This window comes from Macaca thibetana, chromosome 13 (assembly GCF_024542745.1).
Source record: "Macaca thibetana thibetana isolate TM-01 chromosome 13, ASM2454274v1, whole genome shotgun sequence".
NCBI classification, from domain to species: Eukaryota; Metazoa; Chordata; class Mammalia; order Primates; family Cercopithecidae; genus Macaca; species Macaca thibetana.
The window spans coordinates 17,975,134-17,996,967 of record NC_065590.1 but is presented as its reverse complement, the minus strand read 5'-3'; the positions used below and the strand labels follow the sequence as shown (position 1 = coordinate 17,996,967).

The following is a 21,834-nucleotide window of genomic DNA, read 5'->3' as shown; positions in this document are numbered from 1 at the left end:
GTGGAGGAGGACATGGGCCTCAGACATGGCTTAGGGGTGTCCAGGGCTGTGCTGTCTTTCCTGGGGAGTAAAAGAGTGGGATTGCTTAAAACCATGGCATGACCTGCAATCTCACAGATCTCAAGGCACATGATCCCGTCTCAGGCCCCTCTGCTCTACCTTTCAGCTCTACTTGTCCTCAAGTTCCTCCCACGTGGGATTTCCTTCCATGTATCAACCCTGCCCGTGAGCCCAGGTGTCTCTGGTAGGACGCTGGTATGTTCCTCTGGTTTCATAGCTCTTTGCCCACAGCAGCTCTGATGTCAGGTGGCCTGGGCCCTGCACAGGTCTGTGGGAAGGTGCAGGCCCTGGGTGAGGAGATCAGGGGCGTGATGGCTCACTGGACCTCAGAGGTGATGGGAAAGAGCAGTGTCTTCTCCCGCTCCCCACGTAGCAGTACATAGCATTGACACTATATTAGGTATTATAAGGAATCCAGAGATGATTGAGAGTACACAGGAAGATATGCTCAGGTCATAAGCAAATGCTACACCATTTTCTTTTTTTTTCTTTTTCTTTTTTTTTTTTTTGAGACAGAGTCTCGCTCTGTAGCCCGGGCTGGAGTGCAGTGGCCGGATCTCAGCTCACTGCAAGCTCCGCCTCCCAGGTTTACGCCATTCTCCTGCCTCAGCCTCCCGAGTAGCTGGGACTACAGGCGCCCGCCACCTCGCCCGGCTAGTTTTTTGTATTTTTTTTAGTAGAGACGGGGTTTCACGGTGTTCGCCAGGATGGTCTCGATCTCCTGACCTCGTGATCCGCCCGTCTCGGCCTCCCAAAGTGCTGGGATTACAGGCTTGAGCCACCGCGCCCGGCCATGCTACACCATTTTCTATCAGAGACTTGATTGAACCTCTGTGGATTTTGGTGTCCTTGGGGGTCTGGAGTCAGTCCCCCATGGACCGTGAGGGCCGAGTGTGCGTTTATCCTGGGATTGATCAGTGTCTCCTCAGAGTCTCCTAGAGACTCAGTCTTGCTCTCACAGTGTGATTTTGTGATATTATAAGCATGTGTCTGGTCTGTGTCCCCAGTCTCTGGCACCGTAGAGTTCCTAACCCCTTGCAGTTTTCTGAGACCTGTAGGGGTGACAGGAGCTCCTTTTGTTCTGCGGTGACTCTTGGTAGGCCCCTAGGAAGCTTCAGTGTGGCCCCGGTCACCAGAAAGGCCACTCACATGATCAGAGGGTTGAAACGGTCTGTCCCACCTCTGCACCCCCAGGGAGAGAAGAGGGCTGGAGATTGAGTGAGTCACCCGTGGCCAGTGATGTAATAAATCATGCCACATGATGGAACCCCCATAAAGCCCCCAAGCAACTGGGTTCTGAGAGCTCCCAGGTTGGTGACCACAGGGAGGTGCTGGGAGGGTGCTGTGCCCAGAGTGTGTGGGAGCTCTGTGCACCCCCCACCACAGTGCCCTGTGCATCTGTTCCTCTTGGCTGTTCTGGAGTAGTGTCCCTTGTAATAACCAGTGATAGGAAGCTGAGTGCTTTCCTGAGTTCTCTGCATCATTCCAGCAAACCATGGAGCCTGGAGACGGGGTTATGTAAACCCTCCCTTGATGGCTGGCCAGTCAGAAGTACGAGAGGCCTGGGGCTTGTGTCCAAAGTGAGGGCAGCCTTATGGGGCTGAGCCCTTAACCTGTGGGGTCTGCACTAACTCTGTTTAGTAAGTGTTAGAATTGAGTTGTGCATAAAAGCAGTTCAGACAAGGCTGGCCTTAGAGGAGATGACAGGCCTGGTGCAGATTCACCTGGGAAGGGAAGGCAGCTGATGAACAGGGGCTGGGGGATACTCTCCTGGGCTGCCTGGAGCACTCACAACAAGCCAGTCCATGGCCCCAAAAGCATAGCGTGTAGGGTTTTAGCCTGGCATCCAGGAGAGACTGGAGAGAAGCCCCGGTCTGCCCTCCACCACCCCCTCCTGCCCTGCCCAACCTGTTCCTCTAGACTGATGTTCTCCTCTCTCCTGTGACTTTCTACCCTGGGGGGCGGGAGGGGGGTCATCTCTCTGAGCTAATCATTGATTTAGAAAAGCGAAAAGAAAGCAAATGAAACCAAGAGTCAGACTCTTTTAGTGGGCTGGGCTTAGGGTTCCTTTACCAGATGGATGTCCCTGTCTTTCTTGCATATTGGTGACTTTTGGACGAACTGAACGCAGTTGCATTCAGTTGTGTGCACCCCACACAAATAATGGAAGAGGCGTCCAAAGCCCCAGGCTCACCAAATGCAGGAGAAGCCACCCTCTAGTCATCTAAAGTGTGCTGCTGCCTCACCTACAGGCCAAGAGAACACTCAAAATGGATGTTGAATTCCAGGCCCGAATCACAGCACTAGGGGAGGAAACTGCTCTGGGCCCATCCGGGCAGACCCACTCCTCCTAGCATCTAGATCCCTCCATCCTGGTCTGGGACTACCTGTTTTTCATCAAACTTACAAGTTTTTTTTTACTCCACTTACAATCGAGACAGAGTTTGTTGGCAGAGTTTCCCTCCGGTCCTTAGAGATAGAGGGTCAAACCACATGTCTGGAGGTTTCAAGATTTCTCAGAAGTCTTTTTCTAATTTTCTGGCATTAAATAAAAAAATAGAATGCACAGATGAAACATACAAGGCGATGAATTTTCACAAAGTCAATATGCTGTGCAAGTAGGACTTAGGTCAGCAAACAGATTTATCCCAAATTTATCTGATAAGAGGACCCCAAATGCTCCCCAGGGGTGCTGACTGCTCAGCTTCCTACTCCATGACATCTCCATATGTGCAGCGCCGCCTCCCCACAACGCCTGTGGAAGGCCTGGATTGCTGCCACGTGACCTTGGAAATGTCATTTCTCCTTCTGGCCTCATTTCTCTGTCTGCACCATGAAAGTGTTGAAGTTAAATGACTTCATATATTGTCTTCCTCTGTTGATCCTTCCAGTGGCTTCTCTTTATATCCAGATTCAAACCCAAGTACCTTTCTTGCCTATGTAGTAGGCAGCCTCCCTAATGGCTCCCTGTGATCCACACCCCTGAGATACACATCCTTGTGCAACACCCTCCCCTGGAGTGTGCACTAGACCCTGTTCTAATCACAGAATGTGGCAAAAGTGATGGGATATCTCCTCCAAGGTTTAGTTGTTAGTAACCATGGCTGACATTTTCCCAGATCTTCTCAGCTCTCTCTTCCCCCCTCTCTCCCTCTCTTCGCCTCCTCTCTCTTTCCCCCTTCCTCTCTCTAAGCCCTGGCTCTGGGGAGCAGCTGCTCTGTTAGGAACTATCCTCAGGGGAGGCTCCTGTGGCTTAGGACCCAGAGAGGACAACAGAGGGGAACCTGGCCCTTCAGTCCACATGGAATCCTTCCAATAGCCCCATGAATGAGCTTGAAGGTGGATCCTGCCCCAGTTGAGTCTCAGAGGAGACCTTAGCCCAGCCCCCTGAGAGACTGTGTGGTAGAAGCACCCTGTTGAGCTGGGCTGGGCCTGGGCCTCCTGTGGAAACCAGAGATGGTGAGTGCCTGTTGTTATGGGCAGCTATGGGTGGGGCAGTGTTTCCACACAGCAGTGGGGCCCTCATACAGCAGACCTGGCCCAGGATCTGCTCCACCCTTCCCTCCCTCCCCTGCTCTGCCCCCAGCTCCCTCCAGCCACACTGTCTCCCTTTCTAAGCTTCTTTCTGGACAAACTCGTCTGCCCTGGAGCCCCTGCACAGTTTCACCTCCCCACATTGTGCTAGAAATGTCTGCAGGGCCGGCTGCCTCTTATTGTTCTGCTCATGGCATGAATGTCACCTCAGGGAGGCCTTTTCAGATCCCCTCACCAAGAAGTGGCCCCCAGCCTCCCCTGCAGCAGTTGCTTTACTTCGACACAGCACTTGCTCCTTTCCCCACTTACATGTTTTGTGGTTTGGTCCCTCTCCCCCTCCAGATGGTGCCTTCCCAGAGGGCAGGGACCATACCATGTCTGTCTTTTTCATGGGGGCACCCAGGCTTAACTCAGGCCCCGGAACAAGGCAAGTGCTCTGGGCATCATGACTGAACGAGTAAATGGGAGGATCTGGAGCCCCTCGCTCCCACATCCTACCACGGACCAGCTCGGACTGTGGAGATGGATGCTGACAATAGGAGAAGCAGGTCAGGTTGGAGGCGGGGAATGGCCTGAATGACCCCAGCTCTTCCCTGGCTCATGTGCTCCCGTAGAACACAGTGGGCACATGTCTCCACCTGGTGGCCAGAGCTAGCACTGCATCCAAAGAAGGAAAACCAGGACACAGAGCTTGCAAGGCAAATCCACTCTCCTGCATCCCAGGCGGCAAAAATCCAAGAGGATTGAGAGAAATATCAGAAACCCTTCTTACCCCTACTGCCAGCATTGTCCCGGGGTCCAGACACTTCCAAGGCCTCCTCACCACATCCAGGGAGGTGGCCCCAGCTCCACTTCCACAGTAGGAGGACCCGAGCCTCCCACACTGGCGTCTTTGCTCTTGTCCAGGGATGCACGGTTCATGCTCTGCCATGTCCTGCGCCGCTCCAAGTCTCAGGACACCAACTGCCCTGCCTTCCTCTGCTCAGAAGGACCTCCAGGGGTAGAAAGCATTTTCTAAGAACCTCGGAGCACAGCGGGTCATCTATGGAGAGCTGGGGCAACGGAGGCTTTCTGAGCCTGTGGGAGTCTTGGGGTGACCCACGCCCAGCACCTCAGTATGTGGGGAAGGAAACTGAGGCCTTCTGTCTTGTAGCCCCTTCAGTCTAGGGAGCTCATCCTGGTGGAAGCTGCCCAGAGCAGTGGACACAGGACTCCAGGCCCCGCTCTCCCCTGACTGCCCTGGAGGTGGCCCCAGACCAGGCCGACCCGGGGGGACCTTAGGGATCCCCTAGCCTGGCCTCTTGGCATCTCTCCCTTTCCCATGCTATGGGCCCTGGTCATGGTGCTGGTGACTGGATGCTGCTGTCTGTAGCAGAGCTGCCTCAGCCTCTTTCTTCTTTCCCTTTGTTACCTCCCCAGGATCCGCTTCTCCTCCCACCCCACCCTTAGTCATCCCCTGTGATGTCAGCTTGTGTGCGCCTGTGGGTATGCACCTGTGGGGATGCTGAGAGGAAACAGCCTCTCCTGGGAAAAATGAGCAGAGATCTGCAGAATTTTAGGGGCTCCCATTCCCAAAACAACCCCATGGGATATGGTTCAGCTCTGGCCTAGGAAGCGGTAACTGGACTCTGCTCATGTCCTGTGTCCTGGGCCAGCCCCTCCTCTCTCTGGGCCTGAGTTTCCCAAGTGTCTAATGAGGGGTTGGACTGGAACTGCATATGGAGGCCTCACCGTGGACCCTGTCCAACTTCTCCATACTTGGTGGGTGTGTGGGATGTGCTCTGGGTGCCCTTGGGCCTCCTAATGAGTGGACATGTGTGGACTTTGAGGGGGATGCCTAGGCCTCATGTCCATGGCCACACGTGCACACAGGGTCTGCATGGGCCCCAGGTGGCAGGTGCACCAGAGCCACACTGCACAGCACATTGCATGGTACCAGTGGTTCCTCCAGCGTGTGTCCCACATGTCCCCTGGTTCCTGTCTCCTGCAACCAGGAAGTAAGCTAACCTTACTTAACCACATGGACTTGGAGGAAGGGAGTAGTTCCCCAAGGGGAAACTGGACCTCTGTGACTACTAGAAGTGGCCATGGATGTGGGACCGGTGAGAGCCCCAGATCTTTATAATCATGCCGGTCGCCTCCACCCCTGCCTCTTGTAGGAGCGTGTGTCCCAGGGAAGGGTAGGACTGGTCCCAGCTCACAGAGATTCAGGGAAAAGTGAGTATCTCTACTGGAGTTAGATTTGTCTACACACGCAGAAAGTTCAGAACAGTTGTGGCATAGACCAGAGAGAATGCTTTCTTTCTCCTGTTAAAGAACTCTGGAGGTGGCTGTCCATGCTGACCTGGGTTGTCCCCATGGCCATCAGCCAGCACCTGTCCTGCTGTCCCAGAGTCTCAGTAGCTGACTTCTGTCCTCAATGCTGTCTCTGGACCCCAGAGGGCTGTGCTTCAGAGGTAGGCAGAGGAGAGAAGGAAGGACCAAGACCCACTCAGCTGGCCAGGCGCGGTGGCTCAAGCCTGTAATCCCAGCACTTTGGGAGGCCGAGACGGGCGGATCACGAGGTCAGGAGATCGAGACCATTTTGGCTAACCCGGTGAAACCTCATCTCTACTAAAAAAAATACAAAAAACTAGCCAGGCGAGGTGGCGGGCGCCTGTAGTCCCAGCTATTTGGGAGGCTGAAGCAGGAGAATGGCGTAAACTCGGGAGGCGGAGCTTGCAGTGAGCTGAGATCCGGCCACTGCACTCCAGCCTGGGCAACAGAGTGAGACTCCATCTCAAAAAAAAAAAAAAAAAAGACCCGCTCAGCTGTGTGAGTTCCAGGCAAGCAGCTTCCCCGAGCCCCTCACAGTGCCTCTGCTCATGCCCAGTTAGCTTGGACTTGTTCTGGTCACCTTAGCTACAAGGTAGGTTAGTTAGGAGCAGTAGCCTTTTTGCTTGGCAAATTGCTGCCCAGGATAAAACCGAGCCGTCTGTTCTTAAGAAAGAGGGAAATATGAAAATCCCAGGTGAAGACCAGCATTGTCTCCCTACACTGAACTGCAAGATGAAGGGGAGGGACTGAGTTACCCTTCGATAAATTGGGAATTTATTTGTCTAAAACAGACTCTCTTTTCTTGGTATTTATTCATTGAAGAGAGAGAAAAAGTCACGACTCTTCGCCAGGATGTGTGAGTAGGACGGCTGTTTTCAGTGCCTAAGCAGGACGATAGGAAGTAATGTGTTGGCTTCTACCTGCCTGTAATTTGTAAGGAGCTCTGAGAAAATCCTCTTCTGTTTCATCAATGGGGCAAGGCCAGCACAGGGGTTTATGGAGACGTCTAGGCAAGCAGCATGTTCCTAGAAGCTAAGACTAATTTAAATCTCTGTAAACTAAAAAAGTAAAATGCTTTGACCCCACCGTTTTGACTAGAGATACTTTAATTCTCATAGTGAAGACTAATAATACAAATAATGCATGCAAAATGGATAATGGTTAAAACTGTATGTGGTACAACTTATGATGACTAAAAATTGTTGGAAGAAAAAGATTTTGGAAAATATTTTGTTGTGTTTCATTTGATCTGGAAAAGTTGACTTAAAGAAATACTGATTCCTGAATAAAACTTATAATAGCAGAATCTGTAGTCAGTTAATTTTGATGTGGCCCAAAATGAAGTCATTTAAATAAAAAATAAATAATCCTGATAAAATAGTTCTGGTGAATTAAAAATAAGAGTTGATGAGCTAGAGGCTGGGCATGGTGGCTCACATCTGTAATTCCAGCACTTTGGGAGGCCGAGGCAGGTGGATTACTTGAGACCAGGAGTTCAAGACTCACCTGGCCAACATGGTGAAACCCTGTCTCTACTAAAAGTACAAAAAGTAGCCAGGCATAGGTGAGGCATGCCTGTAATAACAGCTACAAAGGAGGCTGAGGCAGGAGAATGACCTGCGCCCAGGAGGTGGAGGTTGCAGAGAGCTGAGATGATGCCACTGCACTTCAGCCTGGGTGACAGAGCAAGACTCTGTATATATATATATATTTAAAAAGTGGATGAGTTATAATTGGGTTTCTATCCTGTAGTTTTATAAAATGGATCAAAGTTTTAAAATGTCTGAATAAAATTTGCCCTGGACAGCTGCCCAACCTTGACCTGCTCAATCTCTTCCAGACCTTCTGCCAGAAAGGGGGCCTGTTGTGCACGCTTCAGGGTAAGTAAGCTGCAACCCTAGGACTGGATGTCGTTGGCCAGACCGCTGCAGGGCCTGCAGACACTACCGCTCATGGCTCTGTGGCAGGCCTCCCGCCGCCCCCACCACTCCTATGGCCTCTTCTTGTGCTACCGTGTGGAGGCCCTAACCCTGTGTGGCATCAGTAGCTTCCACCAGTACCAGTATGACCTGCTGGCAGTGGGCAAGGCTTTGGAGGGCATGTTCTGCAAGCTCAACCACCTCCTGCAGCACCTGCACCAGCCGTTCTTCCTCTACCTGCTCCCCACCCTCTCTCGCTTCGTCTCCATCGGCCTCTACTTGCCTGCCACCGACTTCTTGCTCCTGGTCCTTGGTTTCAAGGCTCTGAAACTGTGGATGCAGCTGCCTGAGGCTGGAGCAGGCCTTGAGGAGCCCAGGGGGGGTCCCCGGCCCCAGTGTCCCGCCTCCCCCAGCAGAGGGTGGTAAGCCCTCAGGTCCCAGACAGGGGCTGGATGGTGCGGAAGCTGGTAGCCCTGATCTGCCTAGCACTGCAGCTGGGCTGCATCATCCTCACCAATTTCTCACTGGACTTCTTGCTGGCTGCCACTATGGTGCCTGCTGCTGCGCTCGCCGAGCCTCATGGGCCCCGGACCCTCTACACTGCCCTGCTGGCGCTGACGAGCCCGGCGGCCACGCCCCTTGGCAACCCATTCCTGTGGCAGGAGGTGCAGGAGGCACCACTGTCACTGGCCAAAGGCTGGCAGCTCTTCCTTGCAGTACTGGCCCAGCGTGTGCTGGAGCACCACACCTAAGGCGCCCTGCTCTTCCCACTGCTGTCCCTGGGCCTCTACCCCTGCTGGCTGCTTTCCTGGCATGTACTCTTCTGGAAGTGAGATCTGCCTGTCCAAGGCACCAGGCTGGGACAGAGACTCCCCAAGGACCCCATTCTGCCTCCTTCCGGGGAAATAAACAAGTGCGTGTTTCAGCTGCTTTAAAAAAAAAATGCGCTGGAAAATACTTTGTTAACAAAAAGATTTAAATATTGGTATAATTCTGATTTAAATGTTTTATTTAGCACAGAATCAAATATAGCACAGGAACAAAGTTTTCTGAGACAAAATGGCTGGGTTAAAATGGGTTTAAATGTCTAGAAAAATACTTAGCTAAGTTAGCAGTGTGGTTACGTTTTTACTTATTTTGTTTTTGAGATGGAATTTCACTCTTGTTGCCCAGGCTGGAGTGCAGTGGTGCAATCTCGGCCCACTGCAACCTCCATCTCCAAGGTTCAAGTGATTCTCCTGCCTCAGCCTCCTGAGTAGCTGGGATTAGAGGCACTTGCCACCACACCCAGCTAATTTTTGTATTTTTAGTAGAGATGGGGTTTTGCCACGTTGACCAGGCTGGCCTCGAACTTCTGACCTCAGGTGATCCATCCTCTGTGGTCTCCCGAAGTGCTCGAATTACAGGCATGGGCCACTGCCTCTGGCCAAGTTTTTTTTCTTTTTTCTTTTGAGATGGAGTCTCGCTCTGCCGCCCAGGCTGGATTGCAGTGGCGCCATCTAGGCTCACTGAAACCTCTGCCTCCTGGACTTAAGCAATTCTCCTGCCTCAGCCTCCTGAGTAGCTTGGATTACGGGCACCCATCACCACACCTGGCTAATTTTTTGTATTTTTAGTAGAGATGGGGTTTCACCATGTTGGCCAGGCTGGTCTTTTTTTTTTTTTGAGACGGAGTCTCGCTCTGTCGCCCAAGCTGGAGTGCAGTGGCCGGATCTCAGCTCACTGCAGCTCCGCCTTCTGGGTTCCCGCCATTCTCCTGCCTCAGCCTCCCGAGTAGCTGGGACTACAGGCGCCAGCCACCTCGCCCGGCTAGTTTTTTGTATTTTTTAGTAGAGATGGGGTTTCACCGTGTTAGCCAGGATGGTCTCGATCTCCTGACCTCGTGATCCACCCATCTCGGCCTCCCAAAGTGCTGGGATTACAGGCTTGAGCCACCGCACCCGGCCGCCAGGCTGGTCTTGAACTCTTGACCTCAAGTGATCTGCCTTCCTTGGCCTCTCAAAGTGCTGGGACTACAGGCGTGAGCCAATGCGTCCGGCCCCGGGCCAAGGTTTTAAGCAGATGAATTAGTTATATTGTACTGAAGTACCAGATGACTCCCCCAGATTTCATTGACTTCACATATTTTGGGCCCACCAGAGCTTGCTGGCTGGGCGTTCAGGATAGAGGCTGCTCCCCTCTGCATGGCCATGCAGGAACCCAGAATCTTTCCATCAGGTGCCTTCGTCATCTCTGGGACCTCCTCCCACCTGCATCTACCGGTAGAAGGGGAGAGTGTGAGAAAAGCATTGGAGGCTTTTGTGGGCCAGCTCTGGAAGTGGCTCACGTTAGTCCATTGTCTCCCTTTGGCAAAAGCTGGTCATAGGACTACACCTAACACAAGGGGACTGTGAACTAGACTCTTTCTTTCTCTCTCCTTCCTTCCTTCCTTCCTTCCTTCCTTCCTTCCTTCCTTCCTTCCTTCCTTCCTTCCTTCCTTCCTTCCTTTCCTTCCTTCCTTCCTTCCTTCCTTCCTTCTTTCCTTCCTTCCTTCTTTCCTTCCTTCCTTCTTTCCTTCCTTCATGAACTAGACCCTCCCTCCCTCCCTCCCTCCCTGCCTCTCTCCCTCCCTCCCTCCCTGCCTCCCTCCCTCCCTCCCTCCCTTCCTTCCCTTTCTTCATTCATTTATGGTTTAGGCCCCATAGCCTACAGTCTTCTATTAGCGTGAGGGTCCCAAGGACCAGCCCCCATATATGATGGGTCCACTTGAGCCTCCTTAGGCGCCCCATGAGGGAGTGATATTTTGGGTAGGGAGCCAGGGACCTCGCCCGGCCTGACACCTGAGCCGGGGAGCCGCCCCAGTCCCCACCCCCAACCTCAGCAGAGGGCGGGGCGCGAACCGGAGTCAAATGTCTGGCCGGGTCCGAGGGCCTGAGCGCCCGGTTTAGGCTGGAAATGGTCTAGTTCTCAGAGGTGGTCTGGTCCCTAACCCGTCCCAGGCCCAGCCCCAGCCCGGCACCACCTGGAAGGTTCAAGTACGTGGAGGAGAGGAGTAAGGCGGACTTGGGCGTGTGGAGAAAGGGGTGAAGGGAAAAAGACTTGCTCTCAGGAGGGAGCGTGGCCTAGGGGCGGGAACCACGGGTCCTGCAGCGGGCGTGGCCGACTGTGCGGGAGGTCGCGGATCCACCGTGGGCGAGACCAGGCCCCAGCCCCACCAGGGCGCGGGGTGCACGGCCAGGTGGCGCCCCAACAGCTCCTGGTGGAGAAAACCTTGCAACAGGCGGGGCAGGGCGCGCTCTGGCCGGTGAGTGCGCATGTGCACATTGAGCGAACTCTTCTGCGTGAAGCGCTCGGCGCAGACAGCGCACTGGAAGGCGCGCACGCCGGTGTGCGTGACCGTGTACTTGAGCAGGTAGTCGCGCAGCAAGAAGGATCGCCAGCACACGGCGCACTGGTGCGGCTTCTCCCCCGAGTGGATGAACGTGTGCTTGGTGTAATTTTTCTCTGAGCTGAACGTCTTGGGACAGTGGCCGCACTCATAAGCAGGTGGCTCGGCACCTGGAGTGCGAGCAGAGGTGCCTAAGGGGGCTGTGGTGGGAGCAGCACAGGGAGCCGGGGCTTCCCACAGCTGAGTGCCGGGGGCTGCCTCGGGTTGGAGTGTGGGGTAGAAGGCGGGTGAGGGGGCAGGGCTGGCCCGGATGGTGCTGAAGGGAGTGGTGCGGGGGGTCCGGGAGCTCCCAAGTGAAAGGGGAAGGGTGCGACAGGCAGCCCTGAGGTCTTCACGCCAGGCGGGCGGGGTCCAGCCAGTATGCAGTCGGGCTGGACAGGGGTCTCGGTGGGACAGCCTTCGGGGACAGCGCCATCTGGAAATACGTCCTCTGCTGCCCCAGATCCCCGAAGAAAATCCCTCCCGCACCACTGTAGTCAGCGAGACCAGTGGGTGCAGGGAACTCCTCGCACGCGCTGTCAGCAGCAGCAGTGAGGAAGCCGGCAGCACAGTCTGGGAAGGAATGAGGGGCCTGGCTCTCTCCTGGGCCGCCACCTTCGCCGTGCTCGCCATCGGTCTCATCGTCAGTTTCTTCGTCATCGTTGTCACCTCGGTCGTCAGGGGCCGCGGACAGTGAGGGATCAGCACCAAGCCCCTCGGATTTGGCAGGTGTGGGGGGCGCAGGCAGCTGCAAACGCGCAGGCTGGCGCTGCTTACAGCTGTGCGCGGCACAGGGGTGCCCCGGGGGTGCGCAGCCAGCAGGTGGCGCCGGCGGCGACGCAGCTGCGCAGGTGCCCGTGGCGGGGGCACAGGGGTGGGCAGGGGCGCGGGTGCAGAGGTGCTTGGGACTCGAGCGCCTGCGATAATCTGTGTGCATTTGTGATAACTGTCTGTATGCGAAGCACCGACGAAGCCGTGTGCACCTGCAGGGCTTCATCTTGTGCCACAAGGAGCGAACTGCCGTACAGGAACTCGACTAGCTGGCGCATCGTCTGCACGGGCACCACCGAAGGTACACGGATCTCAGAGTGGCCGAGTAGCAGCTTGTCTTGGAAGGAGGGCGAGCCGACTGCCAGCCGCAGCGATGTGCACGCAGCGAAGATTCACGAATGCACACAGTCACGTCGCTGAAGTGCCCACCCAGCTTCTGCCCATTGAGGGTCTCAAGCAGAGAGCTTGAGAAGTTCTGCGGGTGTATATGGCGCACAGCCTCTGCAGCCGCCAACTCCGACTCCTCTTCAGGCTCCAGGCCCGGCGGTGGCCGCCTTCTCCCCGACTCCAAGGCGGCACTTCCGGGCGCTTCTCTTTATTTTTATACAGTTTTATTGAGATATACTTTACATGCTATCCAGCCCGTCTATTTAAAGTGTACCATGCAAGGGGTTTTTGTATATTCACAGAGTTGTGTAGCCGTCACCATCATTTTAGAACATTCATCACCCCAGAAGAAACCGTGTGCGCATCAGCAGGCACTGCCCATTTCCCCGATCTGCCCCGACCTAGGAAATCCGTAATCACTTTCAGTCTATGGATTTGCCTGTTCTAGACCATTCATATAAATGAAGTCACACAACACTGGGTCTTATGTGACTGGCTTCTATCAAAGTTTGCAAAGTTTATTCATGTTCATGGCGTGTATCAGTAGCTTGTTACTTTTTAGGTTTGACTTCTGTTACTTACCTTCACCATATTTTATCTCTTCTGCAGTTTGTGGGATTTAGGTTGTTTCTACCTTTTGACTATTGTAAATAATGCTGCTCTGAGCATTCACATACAGGCTTTTCACATGATTTCATTGCTCCAGATCTAGGAGTGCAGTTGCTGTATTATATGGCAAGCCCGTGTTTCACTTTTTGACGAAGTGCCAGACTGCTTTTCAAAGGACAGCAGCATTTTATATTCCTGCCAGCAATGTCGAGGGATCCAATTGCTACACATTCTCACAAACACTTATTGTTATCTGTGTCTCTAGTTATTGCCTTCCTGACGGATGTGGAGTGCTTTCTCATTGGTTTTGATTTGCACTGTTTAAATGAGTTATAAGATTGAACATGTTTTCATGTGTTTATTGGCCGCTTGTATATCTTCTTTGGAGAAATGTCTATTCAGATTGTCTCTCCATTTTAAAATTGTGTTATTTTCTTTTTTACTATTGACTTGTAAATGTTCAAACATATATATATATGTGTGTGTGTGTATATATATATATATAGAGAGAGAGAGAGACGGGGGCTTGCTCTGTCGCAAGGCTGGAGTGCAGTGGCACGATCTTGATTCATTGCAACCTCCGCCTCCGGGGTTCAAGTGATTCTCCTGCCTCAGCCTCCTGAGTAGCTGGGACTACAGGCGTGCCCCACCACACCCGGCTAATTTTTGTATTTTTAGTAGAGATGGGGTTTCACCATGTTGGCCAGGATGGTCTCGATCTCCTGACCTTGTTAATCCACCCACCTCAGTCTCCCAAAGTGCTGGGATTACAGACGTGAGCCACCACGCTTGGCCCAAACATATTCTTATACAATTCTCTTCTTAGATACAGGATTTGCAAACATTTTATCTCACATTGTAATTATTTTTTCATCTTCTTGAAAGTCTGCTTTGATACACGAATGTTTGTGATTTTTATAAAGTACAGTTTATGTATATTTTCTGTTATACTTGTGGTTTTGGTATCATATCTATAAAATCATTGCCTAACCCAAGGTCACAAAGTCTCAGTCTCATATTTTCTCCTACGTGTACTAAACTTTTGGCTCTTATATTTAGGTGTTCCATTTAGGGTTAACTTTTATAAATGGTGTGAGGGAGGGGACTAACTTCAGTCTGTACATGTGAACATCAATCTGTCCCAGGACTTTTTTTTCTTTTCTTTTTTTTTTTTTTTTTTTGCGATATAAGCTTTATTCAGGGAATTTATGTACAGGGAGCCCAGGAGCAGCAGGCGAGACAAGAAATCCCCTCGTGTTTGTCAAACGCATGCAGGTTATATGATATTCTTCCCAGAGCAACCTCCACTTAGCAACCTCTGCCAAGAAACCCCCACCTAGCCCAAAACAAAAGGGCTTGGTTCGTTGCATGACCTCTGATCCAAGGAATGTGCCAGCGCTGAAGTGTTCCTTATAGGTATGATGTAAACATTTGGATTAGCCTTTTTGTTCAGCTGGGAACGCTGAACAAAAATTCACCGAGGAACGTACAGTCATTTTCAGAAGATGCTTGAGTTGTAGCTGTCTGACAGGACAAGCCAAACCTGCGCTGCACCCCAGCATACCTTTGAATGGCCCTCAAATTCTCACCACACTGTTTTTCTGTGGTTTCCCTGGGGCCAGTTTTGGGGAAGAGCATTGCTGCCAAACAACCCAGCAGCAATATAAGCCACAACAAAGGATTGTAAATGCAGTTGCAATTACACTAGATACAAAGTTCCTCCATGTGTCTGGGACTTGATTAAACCATGAGGTGATAGGACCGTAAGACAAAGACTATGACTGGACTCTGGTTATCTAAAGCCAGCATAGCCTGTATTATGTTATGAAAGTAGTGAGGGCTATATACACAACATTTTGTTTTAATTAATGCACAAGTTCCACCCTGGGCAGCAGTTACGGGATTTTAGGTCATATGTCCTGGGTCACACAATTTTGCAGAGGAACACACCTGACTCGATGGTTTCTTCATTGAGAAGATTAAAAGGATGATGAGTATCACAAAGGCTGCAGCCATGTGTTTAGCCAGGGCCTCAGTTGCCACTCTGCGATTATGGTTGCCATTTTGGACGTAAACATGGCCAAAGGGAAGAACCACCAGGATGCACATTTCTGGTGATGTCTAGCTTCTCCTGTTTCCCAGTAATTGAGGGTCGTGTCTAAAACGGGCACTATGTGCTCTGGCCATTCAGGATGCCCAGAGGTGCATCTGCCAGTCTAACTGAATGGCAAGTAAGGCCAGGTGTGGGTGCCACAGGCCCACAGCCATCTGCATGGAGAGGGGGAGGCACTCACATGTAGGGACTTGTTCTACATCCCAGCGGTGTGTCATTGCTTTAGTGTCCCAGGACATTTTTGAAAAGACTATTTACTGCCCAGTGAATTGCCTTGTCTCCCTTGTCAAAGTCACAACAATTACTCTCCTCATTTTTGTATCTGGTCACATGTTCCTAGTTGGTAATTATAACTACCTTCTTGTACTACCCATTCTGTATTCCCTTAGCTTTCAGCAAGAAACTCAGTTGGTCTTGGTTCTTTATATGGGATGATGACCCAAACCTTCCTTCCTGAAGGAATTGGGCCATTGGCAGCTGTGCTTGAATTGAGTTGTTGTAGTTTTCTGTTAAATTAATCACAGGGCATGGTAGTAGGTAGCACTGAAGACACCCTAGAAGATCTCCTGTATTCCCAAAGTATTATTTCTTACTTCTACTGTGGAGTAGAAGCAATTTCCCCTTGGTAGTCAGGATCAACCACCCCTGCCAGCACGGTAGCTCCCTTCTTTGCCTGTTTATTCAGAGGCATGAGGAGCTCAGAGTGGACAGGGATTATCTTAACTTCCAGTTCAGTAGAATCATTTCTTTGTATTCTGTGGGATGCACTCCTCCTTTTGGGACCAAGACTTCTAGACCAGCAGAGCATAAGATTGAGGGACAGGAAATGAAAATTTTGCTAGTGTGTCACTAGGGGTAATAGTGATGATGAGAACCAATTTGTGTGGGAGACCACAAGGATGGATAAGGCACTCTGTAAGTCTAGACAGTAGTGTAATTTTTATGAAGCACAATTTATCAGGTGTAAATTGTATGGTGACAGGAACATTGAGGGTAGGAGGGGAAATTCTCATATATAGTGTCTGTTTCAGTGAAAACGAGACTCTGCCCCTTTTATGATGGAAGTGGTTCAGAGCCACAGCCAGGTTGCCTTGGGAGTGGAAGTCCATGTTGCAGAGCCCAGGCATCACCTCCGACCCCACCACCATGGCCACTGTATCCATGAGCCCATTGAGCAATGACAGGGGTGGCTGGGGAAAGAAGCACAGAACAGGTCATCCTGTCTGCTTGATTATTGAAACCCTTCTCCACCAAGGCCACTTTGGAGAGCATTTACATAGCACTCAATGCACTCTTGCTTTTGGTTTACTATTTCACTAGGTCGAACCAGTCCTAGTGCCTTATAATTGGGTTTTCCTATCATAATTGTCCTCAGTCCATAGGTGAGACAACAAACGTAGGGATGCTGAAAGTTGCTGGGTATGTGTCTATTCCAGCCACAGGGTGGGTTCAGGAACACATTGGATCCACTGTGATACAGACATGAGCTAACACTCCATTCACCAGCTGACCTCCATAAGTCCCTACTCCGGTGGACCACAGTGATGTTTTTGGTCTCTGGGAATTCCTGCCAAATCAGAGCGAGTGTCCACTAATTCCCCAAATATCTGAGAATTTTTTTTTTCCCCAAGTCACAGTCATACTGGTAGAAGGCTGTAGGTACCTTTGGGGAAGACTGGGAGAAAGATTAACAATGTAAAATTTTGGCAATGTAGCAGCATACTTCCCCAAGATCACCCAGCCTCCCCTTCACTTAAGGGGTTGTGGGCCTGTGAACTGGCTCAAGTCTGGGAATTGACAGAGGGTTTTAGATCCGTGTGTCATTAACTTGAGTTAGTCTTCTATTCAGTTGACCTAGAATTCTTCATTTTTTAAAGAACAAGTAAGACTTTGGTACAGCCCATTAGCTCTCCCCTGTGGATACCGTGGACTGCACAACGCTGTGGGTTTCTGTGAGTCAAACCATTCTGACTGCTGCTTTAACACTGCTTTCCACTGTGGTGATCACACTTACCTCATCTTTGATGATTAAGGACAGCTCATGTTCCCTGCCACCCCAGGATTCAATTATCCTCGTTTTATTTAAAGATCCCAGTCCAGTAGCAGCAATTCCTGCTGTAACATTTTGCCTACTGAGAGCACAAGCTCAAAGCTCTTCCAGGATACTGGGCTCCTCTCACAATATTCTTTCTCGTGATCGTTGTGAGAAGTATGTTCTCTAAACCCTCCAGTGTGAGTGAGCAGGTCTGACATAATAAATCCAATCTTCCTCATGTGCACAGGAAAGTTATGTGCACAACCTTCCTGTGCACATAAACCAAGGAAGTTGTGGCATCTCAACTTTGTGTACCTTAGGTAAACTCTGATTCTGTTTCAACCAACCAACCAAGCAACCAAACAAACAAGCAAACAGCCAACAAATCAACCAACAAGCAAGCAAGCAAGCAAGCAAGCAAGACACAAACCAACCAAACAAGCAAGAAAGCAAGCAAGCAACAAACCAACCAAACAACCAAGCAAGCCATGAAGCAACCAATCAAGCACCAACCAACCAATCAGGCAACCAACCAAGTAACTGATCAAACCAACCCTTGGAGCCCTTTCGAAAGCTTTGACCTGCAACCCTGAATCCAGAATCTCTGTTTAGTGGGCCCACATTAATACATTTAGCCTAATCCAACTTTATGTTACTTCTGCCATTGTGCCGCACACTTAATATCCATTCCCACATATACTCTCCAGATTTCTTTCTGTATAAATTGCGTGTGTGTGTGTGTGTGTGTGTGTAGAAAGAGATTGTCAACTGAAAAATCACACAATTTATAAATTTAGAAAAGAGAGCTTTATTTCTTATAAAGGTTTGCAGCCTGCAAGGTGGCCATTATGACAGGCTGGGAAGTGTGGCCTACAGCCAAGGCCAGAGGCAGGCACTTCTAGGGAGGGAAGGAGAGGACAGGAATTTGAGCCGAATGAGTTGGCTACCTATACATATTCAACAGGATATCGGAGAAGCTATATCATTTTATGAGAATACTCATAAAAGAGGTTCTAACACATGCGTATTCAATAAACATGCATGTTCATTCTGGGGTGGAGACTTGACATTTAAATGTATTATAATTAGGCCCTACACATCAAAAAGTGAAGCAGGGACATGAAGGTACACAGCCTCTGTAAAGGCACAGCCTCTAAAACTGGCCAGAACCAGTCCATGGAGGATGGTCTCTTATCAGGAGGAAGTTACTGAAATCAGTCCCTTGTCCACTGAAAACTGTTGTTAAGGTTGGTGGGGCAGGAGGTCAGTTACTCAGTGCCTGTGAACTGGGTGAGTTGTAATTGTTTTAATCCTGCTTCTCTCACGGCCAGTGCTTGCTTGGCTGCTAGAGAAAAATAAAAACCATGTGGTAGTTAGAACCTAGTTCATTCGTTAAGGGTAGGGTGCAAGACTTAACCCTTGCCTGGCATGGCCCTAGGTCCTGTTTATAATTTGGGGTCTTATTGCCACAAAGAGTCTGTTCTGTCAGTCTCACAGTCTCTATTTTAACATTAATGCTTTTCAGTTGTTGGGTCTAAACCATAAGAGGGAGGGACGTACAGGGAAGTATGTCTGACCTCCTGTCCTGTCATGGCCAAGAACTCAATTTTAAGATTTATTTGAGGTTCGTTGGCCAAGAGGGGGTCTGTTAAGTCGGATGGGGGGCTTAGGATTTTACTTTTAGTTCTCAAGGAAAAGAATTTAATCTATTGGCCCCTGTGACTGTGTGTAACATGGCTATGACCTGTGGGACAGACTTCAGGCTGGCCCCCAGGAAAATTCTATGCTGTAGTAAACGCATCATGAACATTTGTAACAACATGTACATAACAATGTCACAAAATGCTTTCACGTTGACACCTAGATGAGTGTTTTATTGAATAACTGATGATATAACTTAGCTCATTTGATGCCAAGACTGACCATCACCACCATACCAAGGTCATCACTGATCAGAGGCTTTACCCAAGAAGGGGGTGGTGTGCAGACCCAGCAGTGGGGAGGAAAGGTGCTGCAGAAGAGATGGGTGCCCACATAGGCCCCTGAGGGGACATAATGCTCACTAAGTGGTAAGTATAGACTTAACGCAGACTGTTAGTTTATGCCCTGTGCAAACGGGACCCCATCCACTTGAGAGTCCAGGGTCTGTTTGGGTGGCCGGGATAGCCACTTGTGAAGGTAGAAAGGAAGATAACCCACCAAATTGATAGCTTTCTGAGAAATAGACATCGTGCTTAGAATCTCCATTTTCCCCACAACCCGGAGGAATAAGTATTGTCATCTGCATTTTATAGCTGAGGAATCTGACTCAAAATTAAATTACTTGCCTAAGCAATTAGCAATTAACCAAGTCTTTCTGACTCAGAAATGCAGCTGTTGCCTGTTCACATCCAGCCCCTACACTGGGGTCAAGATCTGCCCTGTTCTTAATGCAGCAAGATCCGGCCAGGTCACACTGGACTCCCAGCACTGAATGTGGCTCAAGGGGACATCAAGCTTGACTGGGTCATGGGGCTCAGGAGCATCACTCTCAAAAATAGCAGCACAGGAAGAGGTGATGGCCCTAAACAGCATTTGCAGGCAGATCCCATGTTAATCATAAAGGTCAGGACTCTCTCATTGTCTGTCTCTCTGTCTCTCCTCTAGGGCTGACCCCACACTGGACACCGCTGCATCAATGTCCATCACACACCACAGCTGCCTTTTCTTCTTCTGCCTGCTCATGGGAAAGTCCCCTCCTCTCCTCCGTTTTCTTCTCTTCCTGCCCTATCACACCATGCACTTCTCTTCTCCCTTTCCTTAAAAAACCACCATGAACTTTAAGAGGAGGGAAAGGGGTGGCTCTGGCAAGAAAAGCCAGAATCCCCGCTAGACAGCAGAGAGAGAGAGGAATGGCTACATGTTTTCTCCCCCAGTCCAAGGCACTGGGTCTTGGCTGGGGTGCAGGTTCCAAGCTGTTCTCCTGCTGTGTCGGTGAGTTCTGGTCAACCTGCAACCTCCTGATGTGGTCACTGCAGTTCGAGTCTTCAGGGACTCCCCATGGCCTGGAGTGCTTTGCCTTGCTTACATGGGAGAGGATAATGGATTTATAGAGAACATCATCTAAATCCAACTTGGCCATTTTCTGACCACACTTGCCAGATTACTGTAGTCTAAATCTACCATTGTAGAAAGACGGGGGAGCTTAGGGCTGCACAAACCCGGGTCTGGAACTGGCTCCTTACCTTGGAAGGTGAATAATCCTGGCAGGACTCTTAGCCTCCCTGGGCCTCAGTTTCTTTATGTTTCATGGGAATGAGGATCTCTGCTGGGTGGTTGGGTAATGTGGGGGCTGTGTGGAAGCAGTCTATCAATGCAAGCTGAAATAGAGATATTTCTCCACAGAGTATGAAGGTCAAATGAGAGAATACACTTAAATTAAATGGAAAATTAAAATGGCAAAAAAGACAAAGCTGTACTGAAAGTTCCAAACTTCTCTATAAGGAGCTTTTTGACTATGAAGGAATCCTGTACTCATTCCCCCTAAATATAAAACAAAGAGTTGAAGGAGGCAGAAGGGAGAGTGATGTATGATGGGCGAGGACTTCACCTGCTGTTGCTGGCTTTGAGGATGGAGAAAAGAGGCCACAGATCTAGATGCTGGAGCCCCTAGAAGCTGGAGGCGGCAGGGACCTGATTCTTCCCTTGAACCTCCAGAAGGGACACAGCCCTACCAGCACCTTGACTTTAGCCGGGTGAGATCCTCTTAGGACTTCTGGTAACCAGAACTGTAAGACAGAAATGGAAGCCACTGAGTCTGTAGCTGTTTGTTGCAGCAGCAATAGAAAACGAATGCAGAGCCCAAGAAATCACTGGTGATGAGATCGGGAAAGTGGGCTCAGGAGGTCTGGATCCGTGACAAGATGGTTAAGTGGGCTCAGGAGGTCTGGATCCGTGATGAGATGGTTAAGTGGGCTCAGGAGGTCTGGATCCGTGATGAGACGGTTAAGTGGGCTCAGGAGGTCTGGATCCGTGATGAGATGGTTAAGTGGGCTCAGGAGGTCTGGATCCGTGATGAGATGGTTAAGTGGGCTCAGGAGGTCTGGATCCGTGATGAGATGGTTAAGTGGGCTCAGGAGGTCTGGATCCGTGATGAGATGGTTAAGTGGGCTCAGGAGGTCTGGATCCGTGATGAGACGGTTAAGTGGGCTCAGGAGGTCTGGATCCGTGATGAGATGGGGGAAGTGGGCTCAGGAGGTCTGGATCCGTGATGAGATGGGGGAAGTGGGCTCAGGAGGTCTGGATCTGTGAGGAGATGGTTAAGTGGGCTCAGGAGGTCTGGATCCGTGATGAGATGGTTAAGTGGGCTCAGGAGGTCTGGATCCGTGATGAGATGGGGGAAGTGGGCTCAGGAGGTCTGGATCCATGATGAGATGGTTAAGTGGGCTCAGGAGGTCTGGATCCGTGATGAGATGGGGGAAGTGGGCTCAGGAGGTCTGGATCCGTGATGAGATGGTTAAGTGGGCTCAGGAGGTCTGGATCCGTGATGAGATGGTTAAGTGGGCTCAGGAGGTCTGGATCCGTGATGAGATGGGGGAAGTGGGCTCAGGAGGTCTGGATCTGTGATGAGATGGTTAAGTGGGCTCAGGAGGTCTGGATCCGTGATGAGATGGGGGAAGTGGGCTCAGGAGGTCTGGATCTGTGA

The 21,834-nt window shown here is 50.7% G+C and overlaps 2 pseudogenes; one reads left to right on the top strand and one right to left on the bottom strand.

Annotated features, from left to right (window-relative positions):
• The first annotated feature begins 5,681 nt into the window (after positions 1-5,681).
• LOC126934383 (glycosylphosphatidylinositol anchor attachment 1 protein-like) lies at positions 5,682-8,662 on the top strand (annotated as a pseudogene).
• A 1,380-nt stretch (positions 8,663-10,042) lies between these two features.
• LOC126934382 (zinc finger and BTB domain-containing protein 45-like) lies at positions 10,043-17,134 on the bottom strand (annotated as a pseudogene).
• Positions 17,135-21,834: the final 4,700 nt, after the last annotated feature.